General features: G+C 43.0%; 1 pseudogene; it reads right to left on the bottom strand.

Annotated features, from left to right (window-relative positions):
- Positions 1 to 337: 337 nt before the first annotated feature.
- LOC136457382 (WPP domain-interacting tail-anchored protein 1-like) lies at positions 338 to 6731 on the bottom strand (annotated as a pseudogene).
- Between the last annotated feature and the right edge of the window lie 11617 nt (positions 6732 to 18348).

The following is an 18348-nucleotide window of genomic DNA, read 5'->3' as shown; positions in this document are numbered from 1 at the left end:
AGAGTCAAATCTATTGGACTTAGCAAGATTAACTCGGAGATAAGAGAATAAAGAACAACAGAGAATGAGTCGATTGGCAAATGCTAACACTCCAGAGAAAATTCAAGTAGGATAAGGGCATCACACTCTCGTGCTTACTTGTGGCTAATTAACATACAGACAGACTACACAGTCACTTCCCTACTTAAGCACTTTCACTCACCTTGCTCGCCTCCTTGGCTGATACAACACCTGCAATGCCACCTTAGATTCCACAGACAAACGGTTGCTGTATTAAGGAGGCCACCTTATACTCCACAGAGAAACTGTTGCTATATTAACGAGGGAGAGCTAGTGGTAATGAGTCGATGTAAAATTTAAGCTTTAACACTGGCAGACTGCAACAGTTACAACTAGCCAACACTACCAAAATTTGCCTCTGCAACCGCTTAGTGAGGCAGGAGAGCATTATTACATAATACACCGTCCTATTTTTATTCTATCTCGTACTCCAAGCCTACAAATTACCTTAGCAATTGTTGAACTCCGTCGTCAGATTGGTAATAGCTGGTACATGATGATGGCAGCCAGCAAGGCCAGGAATGCTGCGGAAATTAACTTCCAGTTTAGCATCGTCGGTTCAATAGATCGCACTGTCTCGAGTGTGCTCCCGGCACCAGATTTGTCCTCCACCACTGGAATCACCTCATCGGCTTCAACCTCCTCTTGTGGAGTGTTACCAGCTCCCTTCGCCTTTATAATTTACCAAAAAAAAAAGGGGGGGCACTCAGAGGTTAGGTGATAGGCCAACAGGGAGACAATCTTTATTTTCCAATAGCAATGCCAAAACCTAAGATAATCACAGCTTCCATAACAAAAACAATATACTCAAAGTAGAACTGACCTTGGTTTGTTGTAAAGAACTTGAAGCTGCTTCCCCTGTTACTTGACTGGCCCTAAGTTCACCTTCAGTTGTGGTAACATCCTTGCACAGCAATGTCCGCTCGCTAATATTTTCTTTGCATTTTTGAGCCAACATTCTGTTCTTTTTTGTCATTGTAACAATCTGTACAGCACAGACAACAAGGAGTGGTTCAAAAACTGCCCAAGGAATTTACAGACTCCCAAAGTACACATTGCAACAGCACAAACTATAGAGGATATACATTCGATATCCATCAACATTTAGTGGCCCATTGCATTATCTTACGCCGAAAGAATACCCCAAAATGGGGTGGAAAGCAGCAGGAGAAAACTTTCAGTGTGAAAAAACAGAGAAGGAAATGAGGGTCAAAAGACAGCAGGATATTTCAGAATAATAAAATATGATTTCACAGTTGCATATCAACCATAATTCAATTCATAAGCTGGGCAAATGATTACTTTGAAAAAGCAGGCAGTTCAATTCAAAGATTACTTGATAAAGTTATTTAACTAATAGTACTCTCCCTTAATTAATTAAGTAATTATAATCTCGTCAGATTAAACTAATTGTAATCCTATCTTCAATCATGACATATTTCTTCTGCGTTAGAGTCAGATGAAATACAATTATAATAATCGTTATGTACTGCCACCCATTTGGTTAAATAATGATTTCATACCAGACTCATTAGTATCATTAAAGCAATCATTCAACTTCTATACTTTGTATGCTTGTATTTCAGAGTAAAGTTGCTTTGTATAACATCCACAAATTACATACATACACCGATATACAGCAGAAGAAAAGGTGATATAATAAACTATCCTAAATAAGAACATTCGTACCTGAACATGAAGGCGTTCTCTTTCCAAGGCAAGTTTTGCAACCAAGTCCATGATAGTTTTAGTTTTACTAGCAATGTCTTTTGCACTGGACACCTTTAGTTGGTTAGCTTCATGCAATGAGTTTTCTAGGCTTTCTACTCGACCTCTCAGAAATGATAGCTCTTCACCAAGTTCTAAATTAGTATCTGTCAACAATGAACATTTTGATTCAGCACTCTCAGCCCTGGTTTCAGCTTTCAAGTACTTTTCCTTCAGATCTCCAATCACCAGTTCCATATCAGACATGGACAATCTTAACATACCCTGTTGTTCAACAATAGCATCAACTGATGCTCTTGCATGCTCTAGTTGAGTGTCTGATTCCTTAAGTTTTGTCTCCAATAAGCCAGCCCTATCTGACCCCTGAATTTTAAGAGAGTTCAGCTCCCCATTAAGCTGAGCATTTGTTTGAGTGAGCTGTATACACCTTGTTTCGGCATTTTGTGTTCTACTTTCTGCATTGGAAATGGCAAGTTTAAGATCAGTGATAATATTCCCGAATGCACTTATCTCAGACTGTGCAGTATCCTGCTCTTCTTCAGTTGCCCCTCTTGATAGAGATGATTGCTGCGGTTGAGAGCCAGAGTCCCTCAACAATTCCTCCAGCTGCTGAACCTTATTCCACAAAGTCAAGAACTCAGGAGGTGATAGCACCTGCATCTGCACAGGCTCCTGACTAGCATTGTTGTCACTGTCTCCAACAAGCACTATCTCCCTGGTGCTCTTGTTGGCACTTATTTTCATCAAGTTTTCCTCTAACTTTGATTTAAGATCGCCTTCCGTGCGAATTGAAGCACTTAAATAGAACTGGGTGGTATTAAGTTTGCCAACGAGTTCCTTTGAAGTTCCAAGTAACAATTGGGAAGCATTTTCTGCCGAGAACATTCTTTCATAAAGCTCTTTGATGGATTCCTCCAAGAAACACGATTCTTCTTCTGCATTATGCAGCTTCATTTTGAGGTCTTCCACAACAGACTGCAAATCACATAGCTTATTTTCAAGATCTAGTTTACTTGCTATCGACTGTTGTAACATCTGCAGTACATTTCTCTGATCCTCAGCCTGCATAGCAGTGTGACCTGACATATGACCATTTTCATATCCCATACCCTCACTATTTCCTGTAAAAAAAATGCAGTAGTTATAAAATGTGCTTGATCAACACTCAACATTAGATTAGTATTAGTACCTAAAACGAATGTTTTGAGCATACCTTGTTTACCATGTGAAGGTTGTATGGCCTTCTCAAAGGTTGCAAGCTGTGTTCTAATATCAGAAATTACATCTTGCATCTGCTTCAAGGACTCCTTCCGCAGTGCACAGCTTGTCAGTCACTCTGCTCCCGGGTTCTTCCCCCAAAGCCTTGGTTTCAGCATCGCCAATATCTGTTTGAATAGAGACAGCTAGCTTCTCCAACTCACTGACTTCCGAATCTACAATACTGTGCAGGACATCAAATTCGAAAGCCTTGTCAACCGACTCGGCTGAAATGGAACGAGGGTCCCGCATGAGAGGCTCGATATCAGAGGCTCGGCGGGCGATCTCCATGACCAGCATGTCTAGATTGAGCAGCTTCTCAGATCCAAATGCAATGTCATGGTACACCCTTTCCAGAATTGCCACAGTGCTAGCTGCTGCAACTCCTTCGCCTCCTTGTGTCAGGTTGTTTTCATGAAAATAATCGTCGATGCTGTGGAAATCCATAGGTCTGGCTTTCTGTAACCTGAAGGGTACGGTGAATACAGGAACGTAAGCGATGTCAAGTAATATGTAGATAAGTAAGACTAGTTTGCATGAAGAAACTGGAATGAAACAAGCTGCTAAGTGTGAGTATGTACCCTGAACCCTCTCAGGAGAGCTGGGTTTTCGCCGACAGTTATATTCGAAGATGAACTTTTCTATGGCTTTCTATTCTAAAATCTATCTATACTATACTACTAAAAAGCGTGGAACGGACCCGTCTACCGCCCGTGGTGAAGCCACTGCGATAGAAAGCCTTCCAGTGATTTTGCAGTGCGCCGACATGTGGCCCTCCGCTCCTCTTCTGCACGCATCCCCTCCCTACTCGGCAGTGACTGAGTTAACCCTTCCCGGCAGTGCGGCCTAGGCCTTGGATTGGGTTGGGTTTTCTTTCTTTTCTCTGAGTGGAATCTCATTTGACCTTCAGCGGCGGCACTGGTGATGCGTGCATGGTCTGATGGTCAGCAACAAATGCCAGGCCATCTTGGACGACCTGCCCAGGGTGATGGCCACATCAAATTCAAGGAACCTAATCAGGTTACGAGGAGTACATAGCTAATCAGGTTTCTGAGTTATAAGTCAGGCTAGATCCAGTATATTTTCTTGTTTTTTGGTTAGTCTATCGTTTTCCCTAATGATCTCCTAAATGCATTTTTATTTTGGCTGTAGGTTCATAAAATAACTTAGTTAGTCACCATGAGCGTTAATCTTTGCTGGTGGTTTTTTGCTTTATTGTTATATTCTTGGTAATGTGTGCTTTTTAAAATGTCTTGCTTCTAAACTTTACTATTTTGCTTGATCAATGCAACAAGCAACTATTTCCTTCAAGGATATACAAGGATCGGATTCTGAGAAATTTAGATTATGAAAAATGTTGCAGCCCCTTAACCATGGTGATTAATTGATTTCTGAATTTAATTGCTCCTATCCTAACTTCCATTTTCTAATCTTCCAAGTAATTAGTTAGTTGATTTCTACTCCTATTGTCTTTTGGTTGATTGACCATTGTCTGAAGGTAGGTGAATCTTGCAAGGAATTGATTAATTCATTTGATTTTTGTAGGAGGTCATCATCACGCTACAGGCCTACAGATTTGGGCCATACTTTTGCCAGATTTTTTGGTTGGCCTTCTTCTGCATCAGGCTAAGTTGCCTATGGTTATGTTGTAGTTTCAGATCAAATGGCTATCGGTTGCAGGCAGGAAAAAGGAAGAGCTATATTCCTAAGAAAAGGAAGTGCTATCGGTTGCTGCTAAGGTCTTGGTGGAGAGAACAACAGAGAGGAGGTGTGTTCGCAATTTGACCTGCTGCTTGCCCATTTGGAGGAAGAAAAGAAATAAGCTAGCCACTGGGAATTGCTTGCTTGGTGGAGAGAAGATTATAATTCCTAATATAAAGTTGGCAATACAATAAACTAGAATGGTATGGTTTGTACCCCCGTCTCAATTTATAAATCATTACAGAACTAGGATAAATATATGTGCTTGTCTACACAGGGATACTGATTTGCTGAAACCTGAAATGATGGGTCAGGAAAGGCAATGCTCCATTGTTTCACTAAGATCGTTGTTTTTTATGATTTCAGATTCCTATCCTACCATCTGAAAAGCGGAACATTTTGTCACCTTTTGTCTTCAGAGCACTACCCTTTTAGCAGCAAATGATAAACTAGCCATTGACTTTTGGGGGCATTGATTAAATTGCTATTACTTATTAGTCACCCCAGTAGTTAGTTTAATGGATGCTACTGTTATTTTAGAACTGAACTATGTATCAACTATAATCAAATGGGAGTAAAAAAAGATAGACACTACATCTTCTAATCTTATTAACAGGAGTACAAGTCTTCTGTTCGTTATGCCTGTTACAGTGAAATTTACCTCGTGAATAAATCATATGACTTTATTTTCTCTCATTTTAACTGTTTATGCTTCTCCTTTGTTTTAAATAGATAATAATAGTGTGGACTTTGGATCAATGATGTATTGGTGTATATACAAAACAGGTTAGGCTATCAGAATTTGGAACACTATGGTCAACTAGCAGGAATTTTATGTTCTTTATTAAAAAATATATCAGATATATATTGACCAGGCTTGTGATGTCCCTCACAGAGCGCATTCTAGGACGGCGTTGTTCACACGCTGGCGGACTGACTGGGCATCAACAAGCAGTGTCAGAAAGCAAAGCCAGGCATTAACAAGCATTGTCATCAAGCAAGACTTGACGGGGATAGCCTTGCTGCTAACAGTGTGGAGTAGGACCTGACGAGGAAGCCTGCCTGCTAATGTATGGTTTATTTCAGTTTGCTCGGTTGGGATCGTGTTGTGATGTTGTTGCTTTCATCGATGGAACAGTGGTGGTAATGACTAAGTGATGGGATTAGGGGAGGACTTTGAGTGATGGGTGAAGCAGCTGTCGTATGTGCCACAACATGGGATTAGGGGACAACAGGGTTGACTGCATTGGGAGCCATATTGGTTATCGGTTGAGGAACTGAAATGTGATCCAGCAATTGAATCTTGGGTTATCACACCCAGTATAAGAATTATGCTCCATCGTTGCCATGCATAGTACAATCGTCTTCAACTTATGTTGTATTTTTGACAAAATTTTCCATGACCTTTTATTGCATTGAAATTTTGATATTGATCCGGTGACATGTTTTCTCATGATAATCTTTGCTCCCGTTGCAACGCACGAGAGCGAACCTAGTATTCTAAAAAGCATGTCATCCTACTTATACTAAAAAAAGAGATAGAAGGTGTGAATACGAACAAAGAAAAAGGGAAGAAGCAGTACGGCTTACGCGGATTAGAATGGTATATGCATATTAATTAAATAAATAATACGATGGATTATTGTCTTGAATCCCCTTCGGACGAGTAATCAGTGGCAGGGGCAACAAAAGCAGGTCGGGACACCGAATCGCTGAGGGATGGCAACTCGTGCGCCGTGCCAGCGCGCGGCGGCGTAGACGAAGCGCGAGAGAAGAGGAGGGGGAGGGGCGATGGCTCCTGTTACCTTGGCTGCGGGTTTGGGTGCCGCCGCTGCGGGTGGGGGGGAGCGCTGCAGCCTGCAGGCGCGGTGGTGCGTCGCGGTCCCCCGGAGGTGGAGGCGACTGGCTAGGGTGTGCCGCGGTGGGATGGGATGGGAGGGAGGGGAGCCCTGCCCCCGTTAGTTACCGGTTCGCGGCGGATGATTCGCCGGCCCGGGCGTGGCGGCGACGGAAGGAGAGGCAGGTGCACGATTCTTTTTCTGTCAGGGATGACTGGATGAGGGCACAACGGCCATTTTTTCACACACACAAAAAAATTTAAAACAATTTATTTTTCTATGAATGAATGTTTAGATGCGTGTCTTCAACATGAATGCTATAGTATACCAAAGTTATTTTGTGAACTCCTCACCAAAAAAAAAATGTTTTTTTGTGAACTGCATCCTTCACTTGGCTTCTCCGTCGTGGATGCCCACCGTACGTCTTTAACTTGGCTTGTTTCCATGAATTTCATGAGTTAGTTCAACCAATGTATTTTACCTTCATTGTAATTGGGATTTCGGTAGATGTTTCTAAGGATCATATGTACTAGCTTCACATCATGACTATATTGACATCTTGTTTTTTTACAAAGGTGACTCACACTCTCATCACTATTTATGACACTAGTAGCAAGAAAACCATGAGGATTCTTCTACTCCTCTACGTAGGGCTTGTTCGGCTGGCTTATTCGGCTGGCTGGGACTGACTTAGCCACTCAGTGGGGGCACTGTTCATATAAACAGTGTCTTTCAGCTAAAACATTATTTTTCTCTCACAACAATTCAGCTGGAACAGTATTTTGGTTTATTCAACCAGCCTGCCGAACAAGCCCGTAGCTTCTTCAACATTGATGTAAGGGTATGAAAAAGAATACAAATTCACCTAGAGAATCATCGTAAAGAATCCCTGCAAAAAAAGAGAGAATCAACATAAAGAAGCTCTGATTGCTTGTTGCATGACTTGCAACCAATGTCATCATTATTGTCCTAAAGAGAAGAAGTGCATACACGTACGAACAAATGGATGCAGATCCTGTGCAGTGGCTGCACTTGAGCCATTCATCTGATAGAGAATGGTTGAGACGAGGGCTCCTACTTTTTCCTTTTTCCTTAGCCTTCTTGGAGGGAAAAGTCCAGAGCGTTGGTGCCATTTTCAGAAGAGCGAGCAGGTGGCGGGTGATCGCAAGGAGGCCGGCGAGCTGCCACGACATGAAACGCCCAGCACCCCTCCTCCAACCTAGTTGAGGCGATGCTGCTGCTCCCCATGCGCGTGTCGAAGCTGCTGTTCTTCGACGTCCCCATCTCATCGCTCCAGGAGGCATCACGGCGTCACGCCAACATCCGAGCAAGGCGTGCATGTCAAACAAGGACAGCGCCGCGCACCTTCCCTGAGCCCCCCTGCAACCTCCCATGGCGCAAGGCGTTCCAGCAAGCACCCTAGCAACTGCAGGATGATGGTGCCATGGATGACGCCCAACAAGTGCTCCAGGAATTGCCTACAAGGTTGTGCTCCTACCATTGTTCCAAAGCTATCTAACCAGTTACTGCATAGCTGAATTAATGTTGTTGAAATGTCTTCTAATTGTTATGGAATCATAATATTTTGATTTTTTTTCTGGTTAGATTCTTTTGATTGTTACTGATGAAATATAGAACTAACACAATGTTTACGACTGCAGAATGGCTGCAACTCCTTTTTGGATTCTTGGGACCTCTGGGTTACATATGGAGGTAGGATGGGGTTTGATGTTCGAAAGTGCTATGCAAACAAAAGTGGTCTTGATGGATTAGTAACAACATGTAAGTTTGTTTGTTCAAATCAAGGTTCTCGGGCTGAAGATAAGTTCTCTGTTGGCAAGGCTAATTGATAAAACCTAAGTGTACTAACCTCTATCTTAAGTGTATATTGAGATAGGTTGGTACACATCAAGTGGTGGAGCTAGATGACGGTGTCCATGGCAATGGAGATGGACAATGTTGAAAATCAAGTGCTCCAACTTGAAAAAGAAGAAAGAGAAAAACAAAAATGGGCTCAAGGCAAAGGTATATGATCGGACCACTTTTGAGGTGTGATTGGGTTTAGGATAGACAGTCAGTACTATGAAGAGGAGAAAATCATGGTTAAAGCAGTTATCAAGTGCCACTAGGTGTTTTTGATCATGTATATACATTAGGACCTAGTGTGCTAACTTAACACCCTTGAAAATACTTTGAAAATATTGCTAACTCACGTACAGATGTGTTGGAATACTTTGGAGTTGGCACACATGCACAAGGATGAAGTGATTGGAGAAGAAAAGGAGGAGACTAGGGGCTTCGGACCCTAGGGTCAAGGTGGTCCGAATCATGCTCCATGGGTCCGGAACCTTACCATAGGTGCTCAGTGCTGAGGCACTGCGTCCTGGACCCTGGTGGTGCAAGGCATCCAGACCAACTCAGCTTGGTCCGGTTGGGTGGCCCTGGCCACTGTGGCTTGACGTGGTGATTTGGACTCTATCCAGGTTGGCAGTCCGGACCAAAGGAGATGAGTCGGAAGAATTATTTCTTGAAACTAGAGAGGGGGCAAAATAGGCCAGACTCAGTCGTCATTGGTCCGGACGTATATTGCCCCTCTGGTTGCTCTCTCTACTCACCCGGACTATGATGTGCATTGGTCCGGACCAGGACTGTGGAGTCCAGTTCGGACGCTCTAACACAGAGCCATTGCGGCGTGCAACGGCTACATTAAAACGCGTGGCAATGTGGTGACGTCTAATTGGCCAGTGCAGGGAAGCGGACCCGGAGGCAATGGTCCGGACCCCTCGGTCCGGAGCACTGTTGCTCGGTTTCGGACCCCTGTGCGTGTGAGTAACGGTTGGATAAGCTCTTGGGGCTCTATAAATAGAACTTGGCTGGCTTGGGCTCACTCTCTTAGATATTTTAATCATTGTTGCATCCTTGTGAGCTAAGCCAAACCTCCCTCACTCTTTCCTGATTGATTCATCTCCAAGTGAGTTGGGAATGATCCAAAGTGCATTTGCTTGAGTGATTATATCTAGTGGCACTTGGGGGTCGTTCTAGCTGTGGTTTTCTTGTTACTCTTGGTGGTTGCCGCTACCTAGATGGCTTGGAGCAGCTTAGGAGTGTTGGCACGAGAAGGAGATTGTACGTGGCCACACCGATCGTGATTGTGAGGGGTTCTTGGGCTTATTCCCAACGAGCAGTAAATTGCTCGTGTCATTGAGTACCCTCATTTGTATAGGTTCTTATGGTTGGGCTAGGCGTGGTGCCTATTAGCTCGCGAACAACCAAGTGAACGGTCGACACAACTGGGAGACTAGCTTGCGGCAAGCAAGTGAACCTCGGAAGAAAAATCTTGTGTCTCCACTTGGTATTCTTAAGTGTAATTGTCTCTTGCCACGTTTGGTATACTAAGATCACTTGAGCATTACATTCATTTACTTTTGCCTTGTGTATGTAGCTGTAGTGTGTTAGTGTAGCTTAGCCCTTTAGCTAGAAGTAAATAGTTGTGTTTCTTGTTCTAGCTAGCTCACTAGTTTTAGTGTGTAGAGACATAGCCTTTGTGTGTCTAGAGATCATAATTGACTAGATTTGTTTGGATAGGTGGCTTGCATCTCAAAGTAGAGCTAGAGCAAAATTGCATTGCCTCATTTGTTGTACTAATCAATTTGCTCTAGTGATTTTGTAGAACTTTTTAGGCTATTCACCCCCTCCACTCTAGCCATTTAGGACCTTTCACAAGTGTAATAGAGCGCATACAGAACAAGTTACATGGTTCGTATGGGCATTACTTTGGAAAGAGGAAATGGGACTTACAAAGTACATGACATATTTGTTGAGAACAACGACATTCTTCTAACAACACAAACAAGTCATCTGATGCCATCATAGAGAAATATTTATAAGCATCAAGCTATTAATATTGATATGGCTGATGATTCTGGAATTGCACCTAAAGTAGCACATGAGTTTCTTGGTAGATATGTTGGTGGATGAGGTACCTCAGGTACACTCATCGTGATCATAAAAATTATTTGCGAACCAAACGCCAAGAGATGATGTATGGCGAGGCTAGAAGTTTGCTAAAGTACTTTAAGATAAACCTTAGGTACACTCATCCGATGGCTTGCAGAGAGCATCCAGAGAAGTTTTAGATGCATCGGATTGATCCAATGGCCTGCATCAGAGCATGCCTTACTAATGGGCAATAATGGTTAGTTCTAACTATTTTAGAACTAGCTATTGGGAGCCTCATCGGATAGATCCGATGCTAGGCATCAGATGGTCTAGTGGCCCCATTTTCTGTGTAGTGGACTTCCAATGGCTAGTTTGAGCACTTGTTCTCTCCTTCTCTTTCCCAAGTTTGAGCACTTGTTCTCCAATTTGGCCACCACCTTCATCACTTAGTGTGCCATCCTTGCTCATCCTTGGAGTTAGACCAACCTATCTCATATAAACAACACTTAGACCATAGGGTTAGTCCACTTGGTTGTCTCAATTAACCAAAACAAACATAGGGCTTTCAGAGTGTTGACTCTCCGATACCTCGGGAAAAACATCGTTGTGTTCCTAACCCTTCTCCTTTACTTTTGAGCAATTTATTTTCATGTATTTACAATACTAGAATTGCCATGCTACAATAGGGTTGGAGCTAGGGTGCAAAACTTTGTGCATAGGATAGAAATAGACATTGCCCAAGGAAGAGTAGCTACTTACATTGAGCTCAACAAATGGTGATGAAGAAGATGAGTAGGAGTTGTTGGTCAATAATGAGCGAAGGCAAAGAGGTGAATTGTGAGGGTCCCCATGGATTAATCAACCTAAATCGAGTGCCATCCTCTTGACCAACAAGGTTTAAGCTGACTAATTGCAGGAGCCCCTAGAGTCATCATCCGTGAACTCCACAGGCACATAACCATAGGATCAAGTCACAAGGTACACACATGGTAACCATACACCAAAACCAGCCAACTTGAGATCACATCTAAGAAAATACTTATGACAAAATCGAGAATTTATTTACAAGACAAAAGATTGGTGGATCACTAACCAGGGGCTCTAGCACTACTCAAAATCTACACCCTTATGCCCCGAAGGTTGCTCACATCTTTTTGCTCTTCTAATGAATACATGATGCAGAGTAGGACACCCACCTTGTCCACTTATATTCCTTCATCGAGCTTGAGATTTGCTCAAGTGGCCACCATGGTCTTTGGTTGTCTAAAAGTAGTTTAACGGCAATATCATGAGTACAAAGATACTCAGAGGGCTTATTGTGATGATGATTTCATCAATGTTTTGGATAGTCAAAACATCATAAAAGTGTCACATATGAAAGGAATTAATCAAAGTAGTATCGATTTTTGTACAAATTACATGGTCCACATGTACATGTCATTATTTGAATACAGGGGCAAGAATGGAGGAAATAGGTGGCTGTGGAGCACATAGGGGGGGTCAGTTGACCACCCCTATGGGTCCACTGCCCCTCACAAGCCTTGGTGATCCTCCAAGAACACCCCACAAGCAATGTCAACCATTGGATTAAAGTTGTGTTTTCTATGGATGACTTGAGATGAAGTCACACGGATTGAAGGGCCCACATCTCACTATTCAAAGTAATTTAGTGGCCTCACCAAGGAATACCCACACTAAAAGCTGGGGAGATGCACCCCACCAGAGGAGGTGGCCCCACCTGCCATAGGGGGGTTGGCCGATTTGCCCCGAGCTCCATTGCCTTCCGCCTTCTGGCATGCAAAGAAACACAACGTTAAGTCTCCACCATACAATTTAAGGCAGTTTGATCCAAGAATGGAGGATGGAGAGCACATGGATCCATGGGCCCACACTAAAGTGCTATAAATACCCCCTATCCCCTCACTCTCAAATCAACACCCAAAAGGAGGAGCTACACATTCCACTCATTCCCAATATACTAAAAATCATTTCTCAACAAATGCACTAGAGTACTATCAAGCAATCTTCCCCGCATGTCCTTTTCATCATGCAAATACTTATTTTTATGTAGCAACAGAATTGAAACAACTGCTGCCATCTTCATAGTTTGAGCATTTTGATTAAAATTAGATTAGTCATCCAAAGAACACTTTAGAAATTGAGTTAATCCTTTTTTCTTATTCTCGATTGGTCTAATTAAATTCTCAGATGCATTATTGTCATACTTGACAATGAGAATGGATATAAAATAAACAACATAATTTGTCTATTTCACTATCTTTAGTTTCTTGTATGCTGATTTGCAAAAGAAAATATGTAGCTTTTGATAGTATGGGCTGAAGATTGTTAGGTTGGGTTGCATCTTTCAGTAGGAATATTCATAGCAAACACAAATATGCGGCAATATAAGATGGTCAGTGTCAAGCAACACTACGGAGAAGCATAGCAATATATTAATGAGATCTTCATGTTGAAGCAACTTACTGAAATTGATTATCCATGCAATAGCTTACACACATATGGCACAAACTACATGATGACCTCAGGCAGAATTCTTCAACATTGTGAAAAAACTAACATGTAACACTCAATTACCAAATGTTTAGTTACTGCCTCCAGGGCCTCAAACATATACTTGTTGAATTCAGAGTCTTTAGGCCTATCGCATATTTTTCAAGAGTGACCACAATCCCTGTCGACAGAATATCATCTGCGGTCCTCCGAGGGGTATCCCACGAAGGTAGATTGATCGGCAGAGGTGCGCATGATCAAGAACAAGAAGGCAACAGAGACACAAGAGTTAGACAAGTTCGGGCCGTCTGCACGACGTAATACCCTACTCCTATGATCTATTGATTTGTATTGGATATCATATGATATTACGTGTGTTTTGAGGGAGGTCCCCTACCCGCCTTATATAGCCAGGGGGTAGGGTTACAAGTCGGTTAGATCTAGGAGATAACCGGTAAGTAATAATAGATTACAGGAATCACGGGATCAAGCATATCCTAATAGATCTCGTAGCATCTTTAGGATATCGCCCTTGATGTCTTGCGGTACACGTCGAGCAGTACCATGCACCGTAAGTCTTCGTCGTGTGGGCTAAACCGCCCCTGGTAGCACAGCCCATGTAGTCTGCCATGGGTATCTGAGGTCCTACCCCCCATAACTAGTCCCCAAGAGCCTTGTATCCGCTATGCAATGCCGTCTTGAGCTTATCCGAGCAGGTGTAAACAAAGCCGAGCAGTCAGACCCATAGTCCGACCACCCTAATGAGTCACCGAGCAGTTCTAGACCATAATCGACCAGCTTAATTGTCTGGCCGATCCCAGGCTTGCCCAAGTAAGGCTTGCCAGAAGGATGTAAGGAAGCTCAAGTTTAAAATCAAAATTTTCGTCGCTGTGAACCAAGGGTGCCCACTTAGAGTCCGACCACGAGAAAGGGAGATAATCTTCTTCAACTTTGAGAGGCACAGAGTTTTCCAATGAACAGATTAAAGAAAACACACTCACCACAAGGTGAAGTGTGCCCACTTAGTCCTCGAGCCTAACAGTAGGTGACGTGGTCACATGATGCCAGGGTCTAGAAAGTAGAAGAAAGACAAAAGAACAGCTGAATAGACAACCAGTCCATGGGTTGAGCCCTGAAATGAAAAGTGCACATTCACCGCAAGATGAAGTGTGCCCACTTAGTCCCCGAGCTTGACAGTAGGTGACGTGGTCACATGGTGCCAGGGTCAAAAACAATAGTAACCATGAAAAAAAGTCCCCAGTATGGTGAGAAACCAAATCATAATGATAACGTAGTCCTCGAGCCACAAGTGAAAATCTTGGATAAATCAACAAGTGCCGATTACTCAAATCATAGAGAAAAAACTGAAGTAATGATTGTACAGTAGAAATTATTGAGCCTTGATGGTATTGCAGAGAGGTCAGCGAATATTCGGTGTGTAGTACTGAGTTGCGTCGAAAAATGGATGATATGGGCCGTAGTTGCGCGAAAGCCCAGATAATGACCCAGCACGCCACTTTGGGGAATTCGGAAGGACACAAATCAGCATGGTGCGGTTTGCCAAAAACCCTTGAATGTGAAAAGTCAGGAGGGTGTCTTTATAATTCTATCACCACACTCCACGCTCCCACCTTTGCCACTCCGTCACTTCATCTTCCTCCTCGCCCTCACGCTCCCCCATTTGCATTCACACACGCTCCGCCGCTAGGGCTAAAAAGAGTGCGTAAAGGGACCAGTTCCAATCCAGATCTGAGTGATGGTACTGAAGAGAGGAGGTGGTAACACGAAGAAGGCGACCACTAGGGCAAGCCACAACAAGGAATGGGTACTATCACTCATGGGGAGATGAAGCTCAACGAGATGGTGGAGGTGAGTGTTCTTCCTAATCGTGTCACCATTGGATGGCTTTCGGTCGATGGTGAGCCCTATCCGATGCCACACACCGACGAACTCATTGTATTCAAAGATTACTTTTGGTGTGGATTAGGGCTTCTGATACACCATTTCTTGCGAGGTCTATTGGAGTATTGGGGAGTGAGCTTATATAATCTTCATCCGAACACTATTTTGCACATTTCTATGTTTATTCTCTTCTATGAGGTTTATCTTGGCATTCTTCCCCATTTCAATCTCTTCCGACACATTTTTTGGCTCAAGAAGAAAGGAGGGGGTGGTTCCAAAGTTGTCGGCGGTGTGTATCTATAGTTTTGTGATGGGATAGTGATCGAATACATTCCTGTGCCACTGAATACCTCGCTGAAGGGGTGGAATGCCAAGTGGTTCTATATGAAGCAAACTTATTCTATCGTCCAATGTGATATCGACCAGATTTCAGGAGAATCAAAATAGCTGGTCGGAGAAACCGACCAGTGCCGATATGGAACAGGTGAAGGAGATCCTAGAGCTAATGAGGGGCATGAAGATGAGCAGAGTGGTGGTGGCGGTGAACTTCATACTACGCCACGTTGAAAGGACCTAATGGCTAGAGGGCGGGTGAATAGCCTATTTAAAAATTTCTACAACAACACTTAACAAACCAGTTAGACAATTATGAGGCGAAAGCGAGTATTGCGCTAGCCTACTAAAAATGCAAGCCACCTACCACAATTCTAGTTTATGTAGTTTCTATCCACACAATAACTATGTCACTACACTAAGTTAGTGTGCTCTCAAAGGCTAACTAAAAGAGTCACACTAACCAAACTAACAAGCTCTCACAACTAGCTACACTAAAGAGCTTGACAACTAGTTTGTGGTAATATAAAGAGAGTGAGCAATTTGTTTATACCGCCGTGTCGAAAGGAGCCAATCAATCACACTGAATGAATACCAATGAAGACCAATCACCTCGGAATCAAATGATGAACACAATGATTTTTACCGAGGTTCACTTGCTTGCCAGCAAGCTAGTCCTCGTTGTGGCGATTCACTCACTTGGAGGTTCACTGCGCTAATTAGCATCACACGCCAAACCCTCAATAGGGTGCTGCACAACCAACACAAGATGAAGATCACACAAGCCATGAGCAATTTACTAAAGTACCTTTTGGCTCTCCACCGGGGAAAGGTCAAGAACCCCTTCATAATCACCATGATCAGAGCCGGAGACAATCATCACCCTCCACTCGACGATCCTCACTGCTCCAAGCCATCTAGGTGGCAGCAACCACCAAGAGTAACAAGCGAATCCCGCAGCGAAACACGAACACCAAGTGCCTCTAGATGCAAACACTCAAGCAATGCACTTGGATTCTCTCCCAATCTCACAAAGATGATGAATCAATGATGGAGATGAGTGGGAGGGCTTTGGTTAAGCTCACAAGGTTGCTATGTCAATGCAAATGCTAAGAGAGTGAGCTTGAGCCGGCTATGGGGCTTAAATAGAAGCCCCCACAAAATAGAGCCGTTATACCCCTTCACTGGGCACAACACAGGGTGACCTAGACGCTCCAGTCATATTGACCGGACGATGGCCCTCAGCGTCCGGATCACGTGATACACGCCATGTGTCCCCTCTCTTTGAATACTATTCACCCGATCTCAATGGTCAACAGTCGACCAGACGCTGCAACATAAGTGACCGGATGCTAAGCCTCCAGTGTCCGATCGTTTCCAGTAAGGTTCTAGAAATGAATTTCTTCGACCGAACGAGTCCAATCATGCTTGACCAGAACACAGCCAGCGTCCGATCACACGGTGACTTTCTTCTGTGCTGTCCGACAACACGACATAATGCAGCCTTCTAGCATTCGGTCGCTGAGTGACCCAGCGTCCGGTCACTTGACCGACGCCAGCGTCCACGCTGCTACAACTGACCGGACACGCCAGTCCCTCTGAGACCAGCGTCCAGGTCACCTTATGACCAGCAAGACTAACTCCTTTTCACCTCTAACTTCTTCACCCTTGCTCAAATGTGCCAACCACCAAGTGTATCACCTTGTGCACATGTGTTAGCATATTTTCACAAACTATTTTCAAAGGTGTTAGCATTTCACTAGATCCTAAATGCATATGCAATGAGTTAGAGCATCTAGTGGCACCTTGACAACCGCATTTCGATATGAGTTTCACCCCTCTTAATAGTACGGCTATCAAACCTAAATGTGATCACACTCTCTAAGTGTCTTGATCACCAAAACAAAATAGCTCCTACCATTTATACTTTTGCCTTGAGCCTTTTGTTTTTCTCTTTCTTCATTTTAAGTCCAAGCACTTGATCATCACCTATGGCATCACCATCATCATGTCATGATCTTCATTCTTCACCACTTGGAATGTGCTACCTATCTCATGATCACTTGATAAACTAGGTTAGCACTTAGGGTTTCATCAATTCACCAAAACCAAACTAGAGCTTTCAATCTCCCCCTTTTTGGTAATTGATGACAACCCTTTCACAAAGATATGAATTGAAATTCAATTGAATCCATATTGCTTGCCCAAGCATATTTACCATGTGTAAAAGGATATGGACTAAGTTTCATGAACCCCAAATGGTAGCAATTGCTCCCCCTACATATGTGCTAAGAGTTTGGATTGTAGCTTGCACATATGCTTAGATAGGAAATATAGGAGACAATGTCTACCAAATGATGCTAAGGTATAAGAGATGGACCTTTGAAGCATGATATCAATCAGAGTGCACCATTATACTATCCTTAGCACCATGGTTAGCTTGATACCACTTGGAAACACTCAGAAATGAAATCAGCTAGATAACCTATGCATGCTAAATTTTCATTTCATCATTCAAACCTATAACTAGCATACACCATACAAGCATGAATATTGAAATTTAAAACTTATGCCATGCAAGCAAACATATGAAATGCACATTCAAATGCACCATACAAGTTCATGAGCTTGCTCCCCCTACTTGTGTGCTCAAAATTTTAATTGATCCCTTTCCTTTGTCATATTTCTTCCCCTTATATCAAGTTCTCCCCCTATCACTTGTATCTTTATTTCTCTCCCCTTTGTGTTGTCTTTTCACTATCTTTGTGCACTATTTCTCCCCCTTTGTCATCAATGACCACAAAGGTTTAAAATGTAGATAGGTTGAGATTATCAATGTCAATCAATGGGGTGAGGATCATTTTCCCAAATTTGGTCCAATCTAGATTATTTGCCAAAGATTTTTAACTCAGGTTTGATTCCAAGTACAAGCTTCTTCATACCTTCCAAATAAGGGTTATCTTAGTACCATGTTGAGTTAAACACTTAGAGCTCATTTTCTAGATCAAACACTAGGTTTACAAGCCCACAAACATGGCATATGCTACCACTAGATCAAAATAAGCATAGAAGCAATAGT

The sequence above is a fragment of the Miscanthus floridulus genome, chromosome 6 (genome assembly GCF_019320115.1).
Source record: "Miscanthus floridulus cultivar M001 chromosome 6, ASM1932011v1, whole genome shotgun sequence".
Lineage (NCBI taxonomy): Eukaryota > Viridiplantae > Streptophyta > Magnoliopsida > Poales > Poaceae > Miscanthus > Miscanthus floridulus.
Note: the sequence above shows the minus strand (reverse complement) of the source record. Positions and strands in the feature narration are given on the sequence as shown.